A 23,779-nucleotide genomic window follows, 5' to 3' on the forward strand; every position below is an offset into this window, starting at 1 on the left:
TGCCTTTTCGGCAAGAATTGCGAACAACAATTCTTTGCTAGCTAGCTAGCTACGCGGACGCGCAGTGGGCCAAACTGCGCAAGGACGCCGAAGAAGCGCCGGAACCACTACGTACACGCCTGCTTTCAACTATTGGCGAAGGAACCCAGGTCAACCAGAGTATTGTAAAGAACTCTCTGGATGCTGCTGAGACAGCGGGACGTTCCCTGGTTCAGGGAATACTCCTAAAACGCCATGTATGGCTGCGCAACTCAGGGTTCAAACCGGAGACACAGGCGTCTTTAATAAATAAACCTGTTGAAGACTCAAACCACTTCGGGAAGGCGGTGGATGAGGCTCTGGAAATGGCTAAAAAAGAGTTCGATACTATCAAAACTCTTGACCAGATCTCTAAGCCCACTACCAGACGTGGCTATGGCAACAAACGCTTTTTTCGTGGCCAACGCCAACAGCAGAATCAGCAGCAACAGTACCCTGCCACCAGTTACCAGACCAATAGTGGGCAGTACAGCCAAAGAGGACAGCGCAGGGGCAAAGGGAGAGGGCGGGGGTCCACCCCCAGAGGCTCCCAAGCCTCCAACAACACCAAGTGACGCGAAGATTCGCGTCCCCTCCCATGCAACACTGGTCGGGGGCCGGATAACATCCTTTCTTCCAGCATGGGAGGGAATAACGTCAGACCGCTGGGTACTTTCCACCGTAGCCCACGGATACTGTATCGAATTCAACAGTTCCCCAACATACAGACCCCCAAGGGCACGACGCATGACACCGGAACACCTTGCCATCCTTCTCCAAGAAGTACAACTGCTGGAAAAAGGAGCCATAGAGGTCGTGCCTCTATCTCATGTAACGGAAGGTATTTATTCAGTGTACTTCCTTGTACCCAAAAAGGATCTAACCATGCGCCCTGTATTAGATCTGCGCCCAGCGAACAAGTTTATCAAACCCCAGAAGTTTCGTATGGTGACCTTACAGGAAGTGATCCCACTGCTATCACAGGGAGATTACATGACAACATTGGACATGAAAGATGCATACTTTCATATTTTAATGTTGCCAGCGCACAGAAGATACCTCAGGTTTATGATAGAGGGCAAACACTATCAGTTCAGAGTGCTACCCTTCGGCATAGCATCAGCACCAAGGGTATTCACGAAGGTACTGGCAGTGGCAGCGGCCCACCTGCGCAGGTTGTCCATCCCAGTTTACCCTTACCTCGACGACTGGCGGGATTCTTACGAAACATGCTTCTCCAATACACAAGACTGTAGACCTTTTGTTCCAGTTGGGCTTCTCCATCAACGAAAAGAAGTCCAGCCTAGACCCCAACCAAATCAAACAATTCCTACGGGCTCTAATTCAAACAAAGGACGGCCTCGTCTTCCCCGTCTTCCCCTCCAACGAGAGGGTCCAAAACATGCCGTTTCAGATCCCTCAATATGTGACCGGTCGAGAGGTGACGGTACGCAAAGCAATGCGCTTGCTAGGCATGATGGCGTTGTGTATTTATTTGGTACCTCACACGCGCCTGCGCATGCGCCCTATGCAAGAGTGGCTCAACAGCCAGTGGTGTCAGGCCAGCGGATTATGGGACGATCCAGTGGTGGTCTTGCAGGCCTTGGTTTTCTCGCTACGATGGTGGACAAAGGAAAACCTGGAAAAAGGGAAACCCTTTGCCACACCCGCGGCGGAAGCCACTCTAACCACAGACGCATCCCTAACAGGATGGGGGGCTCACCTATCCCATCAGACTGCTCACGGAGTGTGGACTCCGAACGTAGCATCCAAACACATAAATCTACTGGAGCTACTAGCTGTGTTCAAGGCGCTAAAAGCCTTCCAGGAACACCTACAAGGCAAAACTGTGTTGGTCCTTACAGACAGCACCACAGCCATGTACTACATCAACAAGCAGGGGGCCACCCACTCTCCAGGACTGTCCAAACTGGCCCAAAATATATGGAAGTGGGGGCTCAAACAAAACAAAACATGTTCCTACTGTCAGAACATGTACCAGGGGAACTCAATCTGCTGGCAGACAAACTCAGCAGAGATTTCCCCCTGCCCGAAGAGTACGAATGGCGACTGCACGAAGACATCGTCTTCGACGTCTTCACACAATGGGGATTCCCAGAAATAGACCTATTCGCAACCCTGGAGAACTCACAATGCCCAAGTTACGCCTCCAGGTACCCCCAGAACCAATCCAAGGGGAGCTGTCTGTCGATGCAATGGTCAGGGAAATTTGTTTACGCTTTTCCCCCGACTCCCCTTCTCAACAAGGTGGTGCATAAAATGCACCAGGAACAAGTAACCATGATACTGGTGGCCCCAATGTGGGCCCGACAGCCATGGTTCGCTCACTTGATGGAGATGTCTCTATCTTCCCCAGTGAAACTCCCCTGCCCGTACAACATGCTGTCACAAGACACGGGCAGGACTCTGCATCCATGCCCCCAGAACATGAACTTAGCAGCTTGGCTCCTGAGATCATAGAATTCGGGCATCTACTGCTCCCGCAGAGATGTATGGACATTCTCAGGGAAGCCAGAAAACCTAACACTCGGCACTGCTACTCTAGCAAGTGGAGGAGATTTGTCATCTGGTGCAGAGGGGAAGGCATCAACCCAATTGACTGCTCTCCCACACATATTGTTCTATACCTAACCCACTTGTTGGATTCAGGTCTAGTGTTCAATTCCATTAAAGTCCACCTGGCAGCACTTTCTGCATACACCACTTCCCAACTCAAGGTGTCGTGGTGGAAGATCCCTGTTATAAATGCCTTCATGGAGGGAATAAAGAGAATACACCCCCCGATAGCTGACCCAGCTCCCGGATGGGACCTTAACGTGGTACTTACCAGACTCATGGGCTCACCTTTCGAACCCATGCACAAAGCATCTCTTAAAGACCTCACTCTTAAGACTGCTTTTTTAATAGCTATCACCTCCATCAGGAGGGTAAGTGAACTACAGGCTCTTTCTGTTCTAGACCCCTTCGTTACAGTTCACAGAGATAAGGTGGTTCTACGCACGCACCCAAGGTTTGCTCCGAAGTTCATATCGAAATTCCACGTAAACCAGTCTATAGAACTGCCAACGTTCTTTCAAAATCTTTCCAACTTGGGAGAAAAAACTCTGCACACACTAGATGTGCGCAGAGCGGTCATGTTCTACATGGAAAGAACCAGACCACTGAGGAAGACTAATCAGTTCTTCGTCTCGGTGGCAGCAGGAAGAGAAGGGGATGCAGTTTCAAAGTCCACTATTTCTAGATGGATTGTTCAATGCATCACTCTCTGCTATACTCTTGCTAAGAGAGAACTGCCCTTTAAGCCAAGAGCACACTCTACTCGAGGCACGGGGGCATCCATAGCATTCATTGCAAATGTTCCCCTTGAGTCCATCTGCAAAGCGGCTACCTGGAGTTCTGTGCACACCTTTACAAAACACTACTGTCTAGATGCACACTCGAAATCTGACTCCCAGGTGGGTCCGGCAGTACTAAGACATCTTTTCTCTACTGTTCCGTCTCATAACCCACCGCCAACTCCGGGGACTGCTCGCTAGTCTATGCACAGCATGTGATTCTAAGCAGATTAACAAGCATCAGAAGACAATGCATTACTTACCGTAAAAGCATTTCTGATGATTGTATCTGCTTAGATTCACATGCGCCCACCCTTCCTCCCCGCTCGGATGGAAGGAACATAGACTTCCTTTTATATCTCTCTTTTCTGTACTCACTCACGTATAGAAGGCTCCCTCAGGGCAGAAAAATACAAACAGAGGGACCTCGACGCGTGAGGGATTGTGGGTACAACACACGTCACTATAGGGATAGTATTTCAGACACGCCCGGTCGACGTCCCTTTTCGACTACGAAAAACAAAATGCAATACTCCGCAGTGACCACTGGATGTCGGACCTATGCACAGCATGTGAATCTAAGCAGATACAATCATCAGAAATGCTTTTACGGTAAGTAATGCATTGTCTTACTCTCTCAGTCATTTTGTGCTGCTGGAGCAGTTTTCGCTGAAGCTACAGATGGGAGTACCTACTTGTGGGCCATAGGGTGAGAGATTATGCGAGTTACATTTCCACACTCCCAACATACAGTTCCTCCCGCTCTGTGGTAGATTACTTGGAGGCAAGTCTTTACCACATTTTACTATTGAGTTCTCTTGGGGTGTCACCCTGTTTTGCTGCTTCTTCTGGGTCTAGGCATCATCTTCTAATCTGTGGAACACTTCTTTGCAGTCTCCTCTACCCTTCCCATAGATCATCTGTCACATCTGCACATGTGTGGTCTGTTGGGGAGAATTCTCATAAATGGGTTAATTCCCTTCACGTTAGAGACCCCCAGCAACTTTGCTGGATTTTTAGAACTTAATTTTTTTAACCTGGATAGAGTATGAGCCTTTTCTCCCACCCTTTCATGTAATTTGATGTGTGTTTTACTCTTGTGTTCTTTGATTATGGAGTTTTAGATAACTCCATAGGCATCTTTTCATGTGTTACACAGCACCCTCAGTGCAGTGACCCAGGGATGTCTTTTTAGACTTCCAAAAGGTTTAAATACCTTCTCTGTGATGAACTACTGTTTCCCAAAGAATGTAAGGTTAAATTGACTTTACTAGTCTTTTTAAATTCCTAGACCCAGCACACACTATCTTGCTATAGAGTGCTGGATGGGTTACCTAGTATCCCCTGTGTCTAGAAACTCATGTAGTAGTCAAACGCTACCCTTTCATATCGAAATGGCTGGTGGCAGTGGTTTTACAACGAACTACCATGATTTTTCCCGACCGCGAACACCGGTAGCTAAAAATCGCGGGAGCAAAGTTTTTCAAAATAGCGCCTTAAGCCCTTTTGTTTAAACGGTTCCCGGTCTTCTTTTTTGCAGTTTCTTTTTGGAAAGGTCCTTCTAGAGATTGTCTGCGTGCCAAACCAGCTTTGGTCCCTTTGTTCTTACGCCTTTGGCGGGCTTCAGGACTGAAGACCGCCTCTGGTGCCTGAGGCTCTGGGGTGGGCAGGAAGTAAGGGAGGTGCCCGAACTCCCTGTGCTTGGTCTCCTAGGGGACCCAAATGCACTCTGGCGTGATTGGCTGGCTGACTCTTCGGCAAGGACAGCCAGCCTGCTGGGTGAGTGACAGCTAGGCTGGAATGAAAGGGAGAAAACTGTTTAAAAGGAGTCTCTTGGCTTGGAAGGCAGTCGACCACTGGAACGTAAGAACCGAAGACTAGCTGAAAGAGGACGGCTGCTGCAATTCCTGGACCGTTGGTTTGTCCGGTGAAGCCCTGCTGCAAGTCCGAATTGCCAAGTTCATCTCGACAGAGAAGCCCCTTCAAGGACGACTTCTTCCTTTGAGTTGGTGGGACCAATCTACTCGTAAGCTACCTGGATACCATTCTCGGAGCTGGTTAGGTTTAACCAGGGGGAAGGACACCAGCTTGTGTGCTTGACTACAGCTAATCGAACCAATGATCATTTTGCCAGCTTGTTTGACCAGTCCCCATGTAGTGCAGGAGTCCCCCCATGTCCTCCCTCTTGTCCCCACGACTGAGGCTCAGGAAATGTGAGATCTGCAGGAACCAACGTCTTCAGCTTCATCTTTTCTTCATATTAAGGTACTGTTCCAACCCGATTGGGAGAACTTGCCTCTCGTGGTGAAAGTTTGTGAAACTTTCCCAACTTGCAGGCCTAATCAGCTTGTGACCCAACATATGATTCTTTTTCGTACAAACTACTACTGAGAACTTTGGCGAAGACTTTACCGTTTACTACAAGAACTGCTTTCCTATCTAAGACACTAGCCCATTGACTTTGGCCTAGGCCTATTGAACTGAATCGAGTCCTTTAGTGAACTAAAGCTATTTGCACTGCCTAAGAAAGTATTTGTGATCTATTTTATTAACTTGTGTCTTTGTAGTCATATTTAAAGTAACTGAAATGCCATTTTGCTCCTTTTTCACGGGAACCTAATTTACTCAAACTTATTGGTTTGGTACTGAAGTGTTTGTGTATGATACTAAGTTGCCTCCTTCTAGTGAATGTTTTTAAATGGCTGTGTAATAGATTAATAGCTGTTTTACCAAGAAACCTTGAGAGTAATTGTCTACTTGTACCACTGTGATTGTAAGACCTCTTTGTAACCTCTTTTACTGCTCACATTCCCTCTTGAGATAAGCCTGGTTGCGCAGCTCGCTAACAAAAACTGTGTAGCACAGACTTACACCAAAGGTTGGTTTTGCTTACACCTGTAGTCCTAATTGTATGTGGTGGTCCCAGAGGGTACTGCATGCAATTCTGCCTAACATGGTCAAACAGGCGTATCTCCACTAAAGCAGATGACAAGTTACTTTCTGCCTTTCATGCCAATGGTACTTTGAACTTGCCTGGAACTTTCCTGAAATTGATTCTGGGCTACCTACCTGTCTCTGGACCTTTTTTCCCTGGATTCACTGGAGTTCAGGAGCTCTGGGCAAAGTTTCATAATGTTTTCATTTAACTGATTTTTATGTAAATTTTTAAAATTTTTGATTTCTGTGATGGTAAATATATTTGAAATGCTAACTGCATCTAGGAACAATATCATTTTTTTTTCCTTGAAATATAGCAGAAAGGTAATGTTTGCTGAAATGTTTGCTTCTTTTGGCTCGGGTTACAATTCCATTCTCGTTCTGCCTATGTTAATCTCTGTGCCTGCGCTTCATGGCATATGTAATGCCCTTGGCATTGCAAACAAATATGGAGAACTGTTTTTAGACCAGAGACATTTATTACATATTTTTCCTCTTTGGTAAAATGGTGTTTCCCCTAATTTCCCAACCCCTTCCTATATGTTGGGACAAACCTCTAGGTCTAGGACCTTCCACGTTAACCATGTTTGGGGTGTTTATAAGACAATGCACTCTATGGTGCAAGCCGATGGGCACTTACCTGCTTACTATATGTTTTGGTTCCCTGGCTCTGCCCACTCCGTTATTTTGTTTGATGCTTACCCGTGGTAAAGGACCCACAAATAAACACTGGGAATAGGAGAGTCCTTGTGTAGACTTTATTGTTTCTAGAACATGCTGGTATCTTTTTAATTTTGTGTATTAATACCCGAAAGAGTTACTTGAAATGATAGTATTATGTGTTACTTGAGGTTTATATATTTCAGTAGATCAGAGTAGTGTATTTTCTAGAGTTGTGTGTGGACTAATTGGTCCTCTGTCGACCTCCTACCTGAGAGTTTAGCCTTGTCGCTCTGACCAGGTTATCCAAACTCAGATTTTTGCCTTCTCTTTCTCGTCATTTGTGTTCGACTTCCCTCTATTGTTAGTGATTGTACCATCCTCAACAGAGGGTGGTAGAAAAAACGACCTTAACAGTGTGCACCCCTTTGAAGCCAGAATAGAGTTCCTAAAAATCTTTTGTAGCTTTGTTATTCGCTCAGGAAATTCAGATAATTGACCTGCATCTTGATAATTATTTTTGCCATTATAACACTAGACACAAACACAATTACATAATTGTTGGAATCGCTGCACTTGAGTTAGCGTTAATCCGATCTGTCATTTAGAATGCCAATGGAAGTAATCTTCAGCAATTTTCTGCCCGAGTTGTTTGCTAATGACAGCTGTTTTTCACATATCTGCGGTCTTTGTGCAAGATCAGGACCACTTGAACGTCCCTTCTAAAAACCTTTATAATCTTTAGGCCTGAAATACTGAGACGTTAAAGCTATTTATTGTTGGGAAAAATGTCACCTATTTGCTGCCGGTTAGCCTCGTTTTGAGATCCTCTGTGTATTTGCTGGCTTTTTTTTTAGGGTAAGTGAGGTTATTTTTAAACCTTACTTCGCACTATAACTATATACTTTTGGCCTACGTTAATAGTTCATTGACTCAGTACTGGCGGGGGGATGCCCTGACCCCATATTTGTTTCACTGAGTAGGTACCCTCAAACAGGCTGGTGGCATTTTAGATTCAAAGGTGCACTGTCACTTTTCACCTTCACTTTATGATCAGCATAGCTTCCTAGTTGCAAGTCATGTCTTTTGAAACCACACTCTGTTTGTTTTCTTCCTTGCATTTTGATGCTGGGAATGACCATATATGTAGTCCTCGTTCACTCTCATGCAGATCTCACAAAGGGTAGCTGTATGAATGGGAATGTGTTTGCGACGGGTCTGCCAGGTTCCCCTAATCCACATTCCTTCCCAAGTGATGTTACAAATGGAGATTGGAACTCAGGTAAAACTTTGAATTCTGCATGCTCTTTAAGCTTGGGTACTCGCCAGCCTTGCAGTTGTACAGATGAGGTGAGTATTTGGAGCCATTCCTTAGATGACCACAGAGCCTGTAATCTGTGAAGATCAAGAAGGACACTAGACTCTGCCGGAAGCCTTTACTGCTGTATCCAGCCCCCATAAGGCAGAGCTGTGCCGATTTCCCCAAGGGCACATGTGAAGCAGGGATTTGCTCCCTTGAGCTGACAGAAATAATCTGTTTAATTTTCACTGTAGTGTTATGATGTCTCCTTTAAGCCACTCTTCTGAGTGCTACTCCTCTTGAGTGGAGGGCTCTTGCTTGTCACTGGACACTGAGCTGGCTTCATTGCTGATCATCCTTTGGCAATCTCGTTGTGACAGATCGTTACTCGTCCCATTGTTGCTTATTTTGGTCTCTTGCTGAATGCTTGTCACCCGAATCTGCGCCGCTACTTTTATTTATTAGCTTTTGGCTTAAAAAATAAACCTTAAAGCTTTAGAATAGAAATATAAGACAAGCAGCCAAACTAGTTATTAAAACAGAAAGCAAGCAAAAAACAATACATTGGACAGAGTACACAACAATTTTCCCTTTCCCTTTACAGAAATCCACTAATTCAAATTTGAAACAAATCAAAAGCAAGGGGGTAAATATTAAAGAGACTAAAAACGTCCAGTGCCAGATGCACTGTCTTACAGTCAAAAGAGAGGAAAGGAAAAAGCAATACTTTGTAGCATCAGTTCTTTTCCTATCCTTTGACCGGGCCAGAGTCATAGTTAAAACTCTCGCTTGTCTGCAATCAGTTGAAAAACTTTTTTCAAAAAGTCCGACATAGCCAAAGTCCAAGAGATTTGAGAGCTCGACATCAACCTCCCCCATCTATCATCAGGAGATTGAGTTGAAAATTCACTGAAATGTTTCCCCAACCATTAAGACTGAAGGCCTTTCACTCCCGGGCAATGCAATGTGAGGTAATGATTCTCTGTTACAATCACATAGCCTACATTGGTAGTTAGGGGAGTCCGCTGGCTTGCAGACCTCCGTCACCTCCTTAGTAGGATACAAATTTAACCTCAACTGCAAGAAGTTAGCCCGCTTATACCTACAGGGAAATTTGGCTATGAACAGTGGCAATGAATCCCTTGCTCTACTGTCCTTAAAGTTATTCCCATAGAGCTTTGTGTTAGCTCTATTTTCCAATGCGTGAATCCTGTCTGTTTCATGCAACTTCCTCTTAACCAGGGCTGGGTTTGTCTACAGTGACTCATCTGACTCGCCCAGGTCAACTAAGATGTCTTTGCAGAGTTAGCTCCAGGTATTCAAGAGGACCTCAGCGGGCTTTGACATTGCTGAGCCAATGGTCGCACATCCTCCTTCCTTCCCAACTGTGCAGCATTTCCTGTAAAAGGGAAGGGTTCCCCAGACCATAATGGAGTAGAGGGGAGATCAACCCCAACTCTACCCTAATAACCTAAATCGGTGCGCAATTTGGCAGGCCCAAAACCCTCCTCCTTATTGTTTGGACTGTTTGCTGTGCTGCTCGCCTGTCTATTCGCGTGGACCTTGATGCCTGAGAATTCAGCGTCTGCTCTACTCGCGCTGCCGTTCTGCCTTGGAGGAAGTCTTTTCTTGTGACTCCGCTTTGTGCCTGACCGTCAGAATCAGGTGATCTGTGGATTGGGAACTCCGCCCACTTGCCTTGCAACGCCCATTACGCCTCCATTTAGCACTGCAAAGGACTGTTTGCTGTGCTGCTCACCTGTCTATTCGCGTGGACCTTGCTGCCTGAGAATTCAGCGTCTGCTCTACTCGTGCTGCCGTTCTGCCTTGGAGGAAGTCTTTTCTTGTGACTCCGCTTTGTGCCTGACCTTTGTCAGAATCAGGTGATTGTGTATTCTTTCTGCAACAGCACTAGAGACTTAAGGCTACAGGACTGTGTGCTCAAAGGACTCTGGGCGGCGATTGTTGCATAACGAACATTAATCAACTCGCTAACTATTCCTTTTGTGTATTTTTTCAAAAGGTGATCCGTGGATTGGGAACTCTGCCCACTTGCCTTGCAACGCCCATTACGCCTCCATTTATTCACGGTACTCCAGCGCACCCGCGAAGCACTGCAAAGGACTGTTTGCTGTGCGCGGCGCGTGGTGCCTGGGTGCCCTGGATTTTCTGTAGGCATTGCGTGCTTGGTTTGAGATAAATGTTGATTCACCATTATAGGTGGCTAATATAGGTATTATAAGGTCTTTTTGCCTATCTTGTAATTTGTTTGGAGTCTACATTTCCATTTAGCTTACATGGTTCAGGCATTTTAACCTGATGGATTCTACACTTACTACTCTTAGGAATGGAAAATGTTGGAGAGATTCGGTTAAAACCCCTCTGATTATAAAGCCGCCTAAACCAAAAATGGAGGTTAATCACTTCACGGAAGCGGGCCATCAATCTTCCCCTCAAGTTCCACTCACGCCGCTTCTTTACAAAATTCTGAAGTGAACCCGTCTCCGCAGATCCTCGTAACTCAGCCCAATGCTACAAAATTACCGGAGATATCGTTGGCCGAAAAAGTAAATCTACCATTTTCTTTGAAAACAGCCAATGATTTAGACAGCAACTCAGATGTTTTTTTCATTGCTGCCCTAGAAAGACGTATTAGCCTTTCTCTGGGTCCCTCTACTCCTGCTGCAGCATCATGTGGTTTGCGTGAACAGGTTCACGTCCATCCTCTTTCTCTTCCCAATTCAACTATTCCCCAAAAAAATGCCCATCACTTTTTTGCACCTAGTAAATTGGGAAGTTCTCCCACAAGTAATTTCCTGCCACATATGAAATTACATTTTGAAGATCCTTTAATTCACGATTCTACTTTCAAACAGTTACCACAAGAGTTTACTACTATGTTAGTCTATCCGCAGTCTTCAATGTCTCCAATTCAGATTGCTGGGAACTCTTCCCATCTAGTAGAACAAGAATTACACTCTTTTCCAGTGCTTACTCGAATTCTAAACCTACTAGATAAAGGAAATGAATTCACACATGTGCTTCTAAAAGACTTGAAAGACTCAATGTTATCCAATTCCCTTCAACTCGCTAAGATTGAAGGATTTATGTTAGCCCAAGAAGCCTGTCACAATTTCCATGCAACCTGTCCTGAACGCATGGCTGAGATTGTAAGGAGTCTGCCTGCTACCCCCACAATGCAAGCCTTGATATCTCAAAGGACTCAAACGGCTGATGCTCCTCTCCTGTTAAATGGTATGCCAACTTCCTTTGCAAATGCAGTTGTCAAACCTGAATTAATGGAACATATATACTCTATCTCCAACTATAGAGCTAGTTGAAGTAGCTAAACTCCAACACGACAGAATTTTGCAAATAGAACAAATTCTGTTTAAATCACAACTATTCAATTTAGAAACGTTTGAAAATGCGATCATACCGCCTCTGACAGCTAATGATGGATCCTCTCCTGAAAGTCCGTCAGCTCTCACGAACCTATTGGATGTGGCTGAATCTAACGAGATGTCTCAAGTTATTGATGGATCTGAAAACATGCATCATACATCTCGTAAAATGAAAAAAGCATATCGGAGAGCGGTTAAACGCAAAAACAAGTCAAAGCTGAATAAAAATTGCTCAGCCAACAGCAACAACACAGCCTCCTCCTTCCAAAGCTCAGCCACAAACTGTGAAGTAGTAGATGCTTCTTTGAACATCTCTCAAATAGGAAATGAAGATTTTCAGCTTAATTCTAGTCAGTTAAATGAAGAGCAAATTGCACTTCAACTGAAATCTTCTAAAAAAATGCAAAAAGAAAAAAAAGAAAGGTCCATGCTCCTCCACTCTTCAACCCATTGTTGAAAATACACTGAAGACCAAAGTGGATCAGTAGCATCTTCTTGTGGTGAAGGCACCATGCCTCCTTTTGCCACGAGTCAGGCAAATTTGAGCATGTTCTTTCCGCTTGTGGAGAACAAAAAAACATCGTGCCATGCAGTCAAAAGTAATCTCAAGAAAGATGTAGTTGTCTCAAACATCTCGAATCCAGTGATTGTTCAAGCGTCGACTCTTCAGTCTTCATTTGGCGCCTCGCTGTCAGAACCGAAAAGATCAATGTTCTGCAAGGGTGATCTTGGTGCTATTCCTTCCTGTTCAATTGCACATGCGCCTAACTTGCGAAGAGTGGAATCAGAAGTACACCTTGTACAGCCTCTGACCAACATGTCCCCCCCAGCAGCTGGTCTTGTGCTGGCTGCATCGACTCATGTGGAAAGGAAAGATGTTTTGGTGCAGCCTGCTGCAATCTGCTCAACTGCATCCCCTTTAATAATACATAACGGAAGCCTAGTTGCCTTTAATGACATCCCTGAGGAAACTCAAACACTAATTGGATGGTCTAGCATTCCCCAAATCAATGGCATGGCATCTATCAATCGCACCTTCTTGATGAACACTCTCTATAAAATTCCTTCTTTGCGTAACTTAATTTCACAAGATGTGGATTGGATAAAGCTGCCCCTGATTAACAACAATCGGATGCTTTGCCAAGTACTATCGCCCATTATTGCAAAACTAATTTGGGAGCATAAAACTGATCTGTTTCTGGGATTGGAACTGCAGGCCTTCTCATCCCTTGAAAAGGCGATGCAATTTTTGGAATTCATACCTCCTTTGTTGACAAAAAACAATAATGCCACGAAGGACTCATTGACGGATCCATCAGAGAATGCAAAAATTCTAGCACAACTTGCTTCCCCGACTTCTGCACTAAATGGTCTTTTGGGGATTTTGCCTATAGCAAATCCTCCTGCCCAGTTGGCTCCCACAATCTCTATCCCTGCCTCAAATTCATAATGTAAAAATCTTATTATTCAATCCTGGAATTGTTGTGGATTTAATAACCTTTTAACTTGGTTCTCAAATAAGGTTATAGTAAGCCCGCCATCTATTTTCTTTTTACAAGAAACTGTGTTCCCATGACTTTCAACTCAATGGCTTTACAGCCATTCATAATGTAGCATCACAACCACTAGCTGGTCGCCCAGTTGGTGGCATTACCATATTACTTAATAATGACCTTAGCTTTGTAATAAATCACAGCGTTTCTACTCAATTGTTCTTATTGATTGATGTTAACATTAACATTTTTGGGCCGAAGAGAGTGGTGCTGATATCAATTTATTGCAATCCTGCGACCCTTCGCATTGTTGAGGCCATGAATATGCTAAATGACACTATTATGGATACCCTCTACAAACAACCCCCTGCAGAGATATTGATTGGTAGCGATTTTAATGCATACTTAAATGCATCCTCTAATGTTTCCCCACCAAACGAATCCTCGCACCATTTCAAAAATGCTTATGCAAATGGCGTAACATGGGCTCATTTTTTTGCCAGTTGGGATCTCTATGTAATTAAAACCCAGTGTTCTAAGTCCTCTTTTACATGGCATAGGGGGAAACGCATAGTCTACCATTGATTACATAGTTGCCTCAAAATACCTTTCAGGTTTTCTATCTCCGATTATTCCTTTCTTTTCTCTGTATGGAGATCATGCCAGTCTAGTGGGTACTCTGACAGCAAGAACAGAACCAGAACCATTTGATAGGGTACAAGTGCTGGCCTTAGCTCAGACTGACAGACCGTTTCTTTCAATTTGCTGGAATATGTCAACATGTCGATGACTGACTTTGTTAGTCAATCAGGATTGGTGGCCTGATTCCTACATTGATGATGACTCTCCCCAGGTCATCCTATCTTGGAATATCCAAATGATACAACGTCATTTTATGGCCATAGCAGAATCTTTGCTCAGGCAGCATAGTACCTCACAACCATCTATTATCTTAACAACTTTGCTCGCTAAACTAAAAAAGGAAAAAAATTCCGAATTACGAATTTTGAGGAGGAAATTCTACACCATGGACTGTATCAGCTTTGTGACAGCCAAAAACATTCTTCAAAGAAAACATAAAAACAAGATAAAAGCGGCTCGTGGAGCGTTTCATTTAATTGGCAATCAGAACATGGTACGCTTAATTTGCAATCACAACATTCGGGATGTCTGGAAAATTGTTAGGGCTACGAACAACTCTCCTCAGCCTCACTTGGAATCTGCAATAGATGGTACCTCAAGGTTTATTTTTTTTGAACAAAAGTATCTATTACCGCGGATATTTAATCAAGTGAACATCCTTGATTTAGTTGTACATATTCCAGCGATTTGCCCTTGGAACGTAGATGACATCCTGCTCGCAATTGCAAAGTTAAAATCTTCGAAGTGTGCAGGCCCTGATGGTCTGCCCCCGTGCGTTATAAAAGATGACCCTCTATTTTGGGCTGATGTGCTCTTGAGGATTTTTCAATCAATCTTCAGCACTAAATCTCTCCCTCCATTGTGGGTTAGCTCCATTATCATTCCACTTCATAAAAAAGGACCTTTTAAAGGATCCTCGCAATTTTAGACCAATCGCTCTCATTGATGTTGCTGCCAAGATCTTTGCTTTACTTCTTCTCGAAGATGTTGAGAAACACATCACAGAAATGAATATACTCAATAAAGTCGAGACAGGTTTTAGAAAAAACATGGGGACTCAATTGAATGCCACTATTCTGGCGCATTTAATTGCTGAAGCTCATGGTCCTGCACATGGTCCTATCTTCATTGCCTCACTGGATTTATCTTCTGCATTTGATTGTGTAATTCGCAGTAGACTTTGGAACAAAATGTTAAAACTCAATTTTTCGCCTGGTTTGGTGGCGCTTATTGCGCTTTTACATCACAACACTTCTTTTAGAGTACACATTTCCAGCAAAGTCCTTTTGACCCAGTCTATTCCTACAGCAACTGGTGTAAAGCAGGGCTGCAATCTTGCAGCAGTTCTATTTAATTTATACTTATCAGACATTGAAGGTATTTGGGACTCTTCAAAATCCAATGTGGTTCGGCTTGGTAAGCTTCAATTATCTTGGCGCATATGCCGACGACGTGCTTTTATTTGATAGCACTCATTCGAGGGGATTGGGTCCTCCGACGTATTCCATATCTATGACAGGTAATCACCACAGCTGTGCTGCTTCGGAAACTTTTCCGGCGTCTGCGTCCTGCGTCGATGACGTCGATACGCCGACGTCGAGGACCTCCTCCGACGTCCGACGTCATCCGATGTGATAAGTAGGACGCACGACGCCTGTAGCCTCAGTTCCGTTTTTTCCGCGAACGTGTTGCTTCGTGTTTCTCGGTTCTAAGCCTCGACTCTTTGGAGTTCTGTTCTTTCTGGTTCTTCGAACCTGTTCGTTTGTGAATTTCGGCGATGTCTTCCACTTCGTCTTCAACCCCGCGTCCGGGCTTTAAGAAGTGCGGGGAGTGTGGGTCCAAGATGTCGGTGACTGACTCGCACGACGCCTGCCTCTGGTGCCTCGGGGAGGCCCACGACACGGATGACTGTGTTGACTGCCTGTCGCTCACGTCCAAAGCCTTACGCGAACGTAAGAAGAAGTTGTCGGTAGGTCGGGTGTCCAAGCCCCGGAAGTCGAAGTCGGCGGGGCTTTCGACGGATGATTCGAGGGGTGACTCTCCGCGTCATCGTCGGAAGTCTCGTCGGTCTTCTTCTAGGAGTGGGTCTCGCCACTCCTCAGCCTCTTCGAGGCATTCTCGGAAGCGCCGTCACCGGTCGCCTTCCAGGTCCTCTTCCGAGGATTCTGCCCGGCACGTCGGTAACCCCACCAGCCGTGCGACGCCGGAGGAATGGGCTTCCTTCGGGAAGAAAATGTTGGCGATTCTTGAGTCGCAGGGTACTCAGCCGTCCGCGCCCCCGAGTGGGGTCGGCCGTGTGAGGTCGAGAGACGCCGCTCGCAAGAGTGGTCGGCACGAGTCACGGGAGCGGTCCCGTTCGGACAAGGAGGCTCGTTCTCGCCGTACCCGTTCCAGGTCCCGGTCCTCGACGCGTTCGAGACCGTGTGCTCCTGTGAAGTCTTCGAGGAAGACGTCGACGTCTGAGGCGTCGAGGGCGTCGACAGGCTTTCTCGAGGCTCCGGCTTCGAGGACGTCGTCGAGGCCGTCGACGTTCAGGTCGTCGAGGGACACGCTCGGGGCTCCGGCCTCGAGGGCTGTGTCGACGCCGCCGATACTGGAGGCGCTGCATCTGACGTCGACGCCGATTTCCTCGACGTCGACGCCGATCCTCTCGGCGCCGTTGCCGGTTTTCTCGGCGTCGGCGCCGATTCGCTCGACGCCATCGACGCCTTTCGTGTCGGAGGTGCCCCGTGTCACGGGTGTACCCCCTAGGAAGGCTCTGGTTAAGAGCAAGCACTCTCGGGTGCCTTTTCGCCACCTGGAATTTATTTCGGAGGCGGATGAGGATTCTGATGGCCTGGTTCCTAGTCTGGTGCCTGATGACATTGTCTCGGGCCGTAGTCAGTTTGACGATTTGAGGCAGTCACTGCATGATGCCAGTGGACTGGACACCTCCCCGGAGGTGGACTTTTGTAGGCCTGAGCCTGGCTCCCATGCTGATTCCTCGTACCGGCGCCTTATGGCTAGGGTGTCTGAGTATTTGGGATGGTCTGCTCCCCCAGGGGAGTTTGTGCAGGATGATCTGACGGACATCCTTGATGTTGGTCCCCCAACTGACCCGGTACTGCCGTTCCATATGGCTTTACAGAGAAGGGTGGCGGCGGCTTGGACTGCTCCGGAGAGTCTCCCGGCGGTGGGCAGATCCTTGTCGCGTAAATACCGTCCAGCCAGTAGCGACCCCTGCTACTTGACCAGGCACCCCACTCCGGAGAGTTTGGTGGTGCAGGCGGCCACGGCCCCGGCAAAGCAGGCGTCGTACCCTACCATCCCTCCTGATAGGGACGACAAACGTTTTGATGGCTGGGCGAAGAAAGTGTTTTCTTCTGGTGGTATGGCGCTTCAGGCGGCCAACTCCGTTTGTGCCTTGTCACGTTTCACGCACACTCTGTGGAACTGTGTTGCGTTAGCGGCTGAACATATTCCCGAAGGGGTTGAACGGAAGGGTTTCCTTGCTATGGTCCAGGATGGTAAGGATGCCATGTGTGAGTCCGTTCAGTCGGGTCTGGACTTGGCTGAATGCGTCAGTAGGTCCATGGCGGCGAGCACCGTGATACGCAGTTTTGCGTGGTTGCGGAAGTCGGGGTTTGCTCCTGATGTGCAGTCCCGGCTCCTCAACATGCCCTTTGATGGTGAACACCTTTTTGGCAGCAAGGCTGACGAGAGCCTTGAGAGGTTGCAGACCTCAAAAGCTGCAGCGAAGTCGTTGGGCGCTGCAGTTCGCCAACCTCCGCCTTTTCGTCCTAGGGGACAGCAGTGGAGGGGTGGTTCCTTTCGCTATTACTCATCCTTCAGTAGAGCGAGAGGAGCTGGCAGTCAAAGAGGCCAACGCAGGGGTACCAGAGGTGGACGACAGGGTACCCGTGGTGCCAAGGCCGCTCGGGCAGTTGCCTCTTTGCCCTCGGGTAACGCCGCAGCCGCTCCTACTCAGTCATGAGGCCATGTCCCATGGTTCGCCGGTTGGGGGAAGGCTGGCGCAGCATCTTGTAGAGTGGCAAGCCATTACTTCAGATGTGTGGGTTCTGGAGATCATAGCCCACGGCTACTGTCTTCCCTTTCGGCACAGGCCTCGCGACAATCCACCGGGGAACCTCTCTTTGAAGTGTCCGGATCCGCTCCTTGCGCAGGAAATTCAAGCCCTGCTGGAGAAAGGCGCTATAGAACTGGTGCCTGTAGCGGAGAGGAACAAGGGATGGTATTCCCCTTATTTTTTGATTTCCAAGAAAGACGGGGGATTGAGACCCATCATGGACTTGCGCGGTTTGAACAAACTCCTCAGGAAGGACAAGTTCAAGATGGTTACTCTCTCTCTCAAGTCCTCCAGGCCCTTCAGCTTCAGGACTGGTTGGTGTCACTCGACCTCAAGGATGCTTACTTCCATGTGCCGATCCATCCCAAGCACAAGAAGTACCTGAGGTTCGCGGTTGGCGACTCGCACTTTCAGTTTCGGGTCCTGCCGTTCGGATTGACCTCCGCCCCGAGGGTTTTCACCAAGCTCATGGTGGTGGTGGCAGCGCATCTCAGGCAAGGGGGGATTCACGTCTACCCCTACCTGGACGATTGGTTGATCAGGGGGAGCTCTCCTGAGCAAGTCCTGGATCATCTGTCCATCACCTGCCACTCCCTCCACAGGCTGGGCTTCTCCCTCAATTTAAAGAAGTCCCATTTGACGCCAACGCAGAGGCTCCAGTACATCGGAGCTGTGCTCGACTCTTCCCTGGGACAGTGTTTTCCTCCCCAGGTGAGGGCTCTTCACATTCAGCAGATGGTGCACAAGTTTCAGCATGCCCAGACGCTCCCAGCGTTAGAGTTCTTGAGGTTGCTCGGCCTCATGGCATCCTGCATTCTTCTGGTGCCAGAGGCTCGCCTGCGCATGAGATCTTTGCAGTGGGCACTCAAGATGCAATGGTCGCAGTCCTCCGGCAGGATGTCGGACCCGATTCAGGTGCCGCCCTCGGTCGCCCAGGACCTTCTGTGGTGGGCCGTCGAAGGCAACTTGATGAAGGTGGCTCCATTTTGGCTTCCCTGGCCGGAGGTGACGATCGTGGCGGATGCATCCCTCACGGGATGGGGAGCTCATGCCAACGGGCTGACAGTCAGCGGTCGTTGGTCTCCGTCGGAGTCCAGACTCCATATCAATCTGTTGGAGCTGAGGGCCGTCAGGCTAGCCCTGAAGGCTTTTCTGCCGACTGTGCGAGGAAGGAATGTCCTGATCCTGACGGACAACACGGTGGCCATGCACTACCTCAACAAAAAGGGGGGGGGGCAGGGTCACTTCCTCTGTGCAGGGAGGCGATGCAGCTCGAGTTCTGGGCCATCCAGCAGGAAGTTTCGGTCTCGGCAGTTCATCTGGCCGGAGTCGAAAACGTGACGGCGGACGCTCTGAGCAGGCAGAGCGCGATCTCTCACGAGTGGGAGTTGGCTCAGGTGATTCTCCTGGAGATCTTCGCCCTTTGGGGGACCCCTCAAGTGGATCTCTTCGCCTCCAGTGTCAACCGGAAGTGCGGGAGGTTCTGCTCGCGGGAATTTCCTCCAAGAGGGGCCTTAGGAGACGCGTTCGTGGTGGATTGGTCGTTCCCGCTGCTGTACGCGTTTCCTCCAGTCCCCGTCATCCCGCAAGTGCTGCGGAGGTTGCGGAAGTTCGGTTCCCGGATGATCCTCATTGCTCCGGCGTGGGCTCGGAGGACGTGGTACCCGGACCTTCTCGACTTGTCCATCTGCCCTCCACGTCGTCTTCCCTACCGAGACGATCTGCTCTCACAGGAGGGGGGTCTGGTTCTCCATCCAGAGGTCAGATCCCTCAACCTTCACGCTTGGCTTCTGAAAGGTTGAGGTATAGGGATTGGGACCTCCCTGAAGACGTGATGGAGGTGTTGCTTTCGGCCTGAAGGCCAGCAACTAAGTCTCTGTACCGTTGCCGTTGCCGTTGGCGTAAGTTCTGCGACTGGTGCAGAGTTCGGAATGTGGATCCTTTTGCATGTGACATCCCCATGGTTCTGTCCTTTTTGCTTTCTTTGGCCCACAGGGGCTTGCAAGTGGGTACCATTAAAGGTTACCTGGCAGCGCTGTCCATCTTTAAGCGCTCGTCTGATGAGTGTTCTTACTTTAAGATCCCTTTGATTTCACAGTTTCTGAAAGGGCTCACTAATGTGTTCCCTCCGTCACCTTTCCTGGTGCCCGGTTGGGATTTAAACCTTGTTCTTAGGTTTCTTATGGGTGCTCCGTTTGAGCCTTTACATTCTTGACCTTTGAGGCTGTTAACTCTGAACACTGTGTTTTTAGTTGCGGTTACTTCCGCTCGCAGAGTGAGTGAGTTACAGGCACTTTCAGTTAAGCCACCCTTCACTGTTTTCTACAAGGACAGGGTTGTCCTTCGTGTTCGTCCTTCTTTTCTTCCGAAGGTAGTGACGGAATTTCATTTAGCCCAGAAGGTTGTTCTTCCGGCATTCTATCCTCCTCCGCATCCTGGTAAGGAAGAGGAGAGGCTCCATAGGCTTGATCCTAGGAGAGCTTTAAGCTTTTATGTTTCACGCATGTCCCGGGTCAGAGTGGACGATCAACTCTTTATTGGTTACGCTGGTAAGCGTTTGGGGCAAGCTGTGACGAAACAGACTTTGTCCCGCTGGATTATTTTGGCCATCTCGGAGTGTTACCGCTTGGCGGGTAAGGACCCACCGGCTGGCTTGCGGGCCCATTCTACCAGGGGCATGGCTGCATCTACTGCCCTGCAGAGGGGTGTTCCTATTCGCAACATCTGTGATGCAGCCACCTGGGCTTCAGTACATACATTTGTACGGCATTATTCCCTCGATTCCATCAGAGGGCAGGATCTGGCCTTTGGCAAGGCGGTCCTTTGCTCTGCTATTTGATTGGCTATTCTATATTTGTTTATAAATTCTTTCCCTCCTCCTTGCTCTGGTACTGCTTTGGGAGTCTGTCATAGATATGGAATACGTCGGAGGACCCAATCCCCTCGAAGAACAAGTTACTTTCTTACCTGGTAACGTTCTTTCGATGGGATGGTCCGACGACGTATTCCATATCGCTCCCGCCCTGCCTTCCCCGCTGCAGAATTTCTTTTGCGATTGCAGCTTACGTTCCGCAAGGCTTTGTGTCTGACTGGCAGTTGACTTCTGTCACACGTTCTGGGGGAAAAAACTACAACTGAGGCTACAGGCGTCGTGCGTCCTACTTATCACATCGGATGACGTCGGACGTCGGAGGAGGTCCTCGACGTCGGCGTATCGACGTCATCGACGCAGGACGCAGACGCCGGAAAAGTTTCCGAAGCAGCACAGCTGTGGTGATTACCTGTCATAGATATGGAATACGTCGTCGGACCATCCCATCGAAAGAACGTTACCAGGTAAGAAAGTAACTTGTTCTTCTGGGCTTCAGAACAAATTAGAAGTATTCGATTTGTTTTGTAGAGAAAATAACTTGACCATAAACTCTTTCAATTCAAACATTCTTGTACTCTCCTATAAAAAAAAAAAGGTGCGCAAATTTCGCTGGCATATAGATTCCAACTACCTTCAAATTGTCACACAGATGACCTATCTTGGGTATAACTTAGCAAACAATTCATCTGCCATCTTTTGGCATAAAGCAATTGCTGAAAAAGTATTACCATTACAAAATCAAATGAAAATAATTTTCCGTAGATATTGTAAGTTCTCGTTAGTGCCTCTGTTTGAATTTTATTCAAATAAGGTAGAGGCCATCATCTTATATGGTCTTGCTCTGTGCCTATTAGACCTTTCTACTTTTCTAAATAAATTGCAAGCTAAATTGTGGAAAGTGACTTTAAGCCTACCCGCTTATCTACCGAATGCGATTTTACATCATGAATTAGGCGTAAACTCCTTAGCATCGCGCCACAACTGGCGCCTTTTGAAAACCTACCTAAAGATGAGTTTTCCTCTGGAAAACTCCCTATATGAAGACTTCCTCATCATGTTGAGGGAATCTCATCCTAGGTCGATTGCATGTTTACAGCAGCGTATACGTATCATTTTATCTGATATCAATATTCCCGCTGAGGACTTACAACTGAAACAAAGTATTGCCCATAAACGTTTATTCCTGAAGGATTGGGCGGCAACTTGCTTACAAATATCGCAATATCCATCCTTCACAGAATATGCGTTATTCAGACATTCACAAGTGCCCCGCTTACAATACCTTATGCTATGCCCTAGTGTTGAAACCAGGTCACTATATATGCGCTTTCGCTTAGACCTTCTACATACCAAAATGCGAACGAAACATTGGTTTAATAATAGTAACAATCTTTATGATACTACCTGTAGATTCTGTAAAATGGCAGAATCCAGTGAGACCTTAAAACACCTTTTCCTCATATGTCCATCTTTTGAAGCTGAGAGACTAAAAATCATTACCGCCTTTAGTCCTACTAACACTATTTATGGAAGAGAACTAATTCGGACTCGTATGTAGGGATCTTGTAATTCGATCATTTTGGCGATTGTACGATTTGTGAAAATCATGATGCAGCAATTTCTATGCACCTGGAGATTTAGAGCATATGTGAATTGTGGATGTTTTCTTTATGATCTCTATAAGGAATACATATTTAAATCCTGTATGAAGATCTGCATTGTAGAAAAAGGCTAGTGTGAATGTAATTGTAGATAGATTTGTTATGTGTTGCTGCTTGTTTCTCTATTGTCATTTCCTGTGTGCTGACCTATTGAGAACCAAAAATTTTATCTTGAATGTATCTGTATTTCTGAGGCTTGTGGAATCTGCTTAGATCACATGCTGTGCATAGGCCGACATCTAGTGGAAGCTGCGGAGTATTAGTTTGTTTTTCGAAACTCGAAAATGGGTGTCGACACAGGGCGTGCCAGTAATACTATCCCTAGTGTGACGTCCACTGTACCCAAGATCCCTCACGCGTCTAGGATCCTCAGATTGTTTTTTTCTGCCATACTGGTTGGAAGCATTTTGCGGAGTCCCCTGGCCTTAGCCATACTATTTACATCCCTCCCCATCCCAACGTCGAACTTCGACACTCGACGCCGGCTGGAGAAGAAATCGACCGTCGGCTGCTGCACGGCGGATTTGGGCCTCGGAAGGCCTCTGGCCTCGGCCCTACAAGTAGGGAGAGTGGGGGGTTGTACATACTCTACACTCTTGGTATATAGGTACACCTTATACATTTCCTACACTTACCAGCCCGCTGCCTCAAGGTGCGTATGGAGGGTACCCCTTTTCAATTCTGCCCCAAGTGCAATCGCAAATACCCTTGGGTCGACAGGCACGCCACATGCAATCTCTGCTTGCCGAGGGACCACCCCGAAGCGAACTGTAGAGCGTGTAGTAGGTTTAAACCTAAGACACTTAAGGACCGTTCAACGAAGCGTTAGGTCCACCACGCCAGGCAAGCGGCCATGGCAGCGGCGGGCACCTTCAGCGACGGCAGCGACGCCGTACTTTCGGACGGCGAGGGCATTACGGCGTCGAAAGACAGCCGAGCGCAAGTCCCCGACCTCGGAAGGTCGTCCGGCAGGGCGGCTATGGTGAAGACCCCCGGCGACACACGCGCTTCACACACCACACACACTAAACACACAAAGTCCAACCGAGACTCGACGACGTCGAGTGCTCGTAAAGAGGCACAAACAGAACGGTCCGATTCGGTGTCCTCTGGGCGCTCTCGATCGAGATCGCCGCATGACTCCAGGCAATCATCCACTCTTGCCAAGAGTGCCTCGCTCCCTAGGCTAACAGAAGTTCGATCGTCGGAGGACGAAGACGACTTCCACCCCCAGGCCGCGCTCCAGGAGTCGGAGCCCGCAGTCAAAATCAGCGAGGCCCCACGCTCGAAGGACAGGGACCTTACCCCCGATCCTCGACGCCAGGCGTCGAAAACCTCCAGAGCCACAAAAGGACAGGGAAAACATTTTT

The 23,779-nt window shown here is 47.5% G+C and overlaps 1 protein-coding gene across 7 annotated transcripts in view; it reads left to right on the forward strand.

Moving 5' to 3' along the window:
• ACO1 (aconitase 1) overlaps positions 1-23,779 on the forward strand; it is a 792,824-nt gene that overhangs the window by 374,215 nt on the left and 394,830 nt on the right. The window lies entirely within an intron of this gene.

The sequence above is a fragment of the Ambystoma mexicanum genome, chromosome 6p, assembly GCF_040938575.1.
Source record: "Ambystoma mexicanum isolate Mex_15411 chromosome 6p, UKY_AmexF1_1, whole genome shotgun sequence".
In the NCBI taxonomy this organism is placed as follows: Eukaryota; Metazoa; Chordata; class Amphibia; order Caudata; family Ambystomatidae; genus Ambystoma; species Ambystoma mexicanum.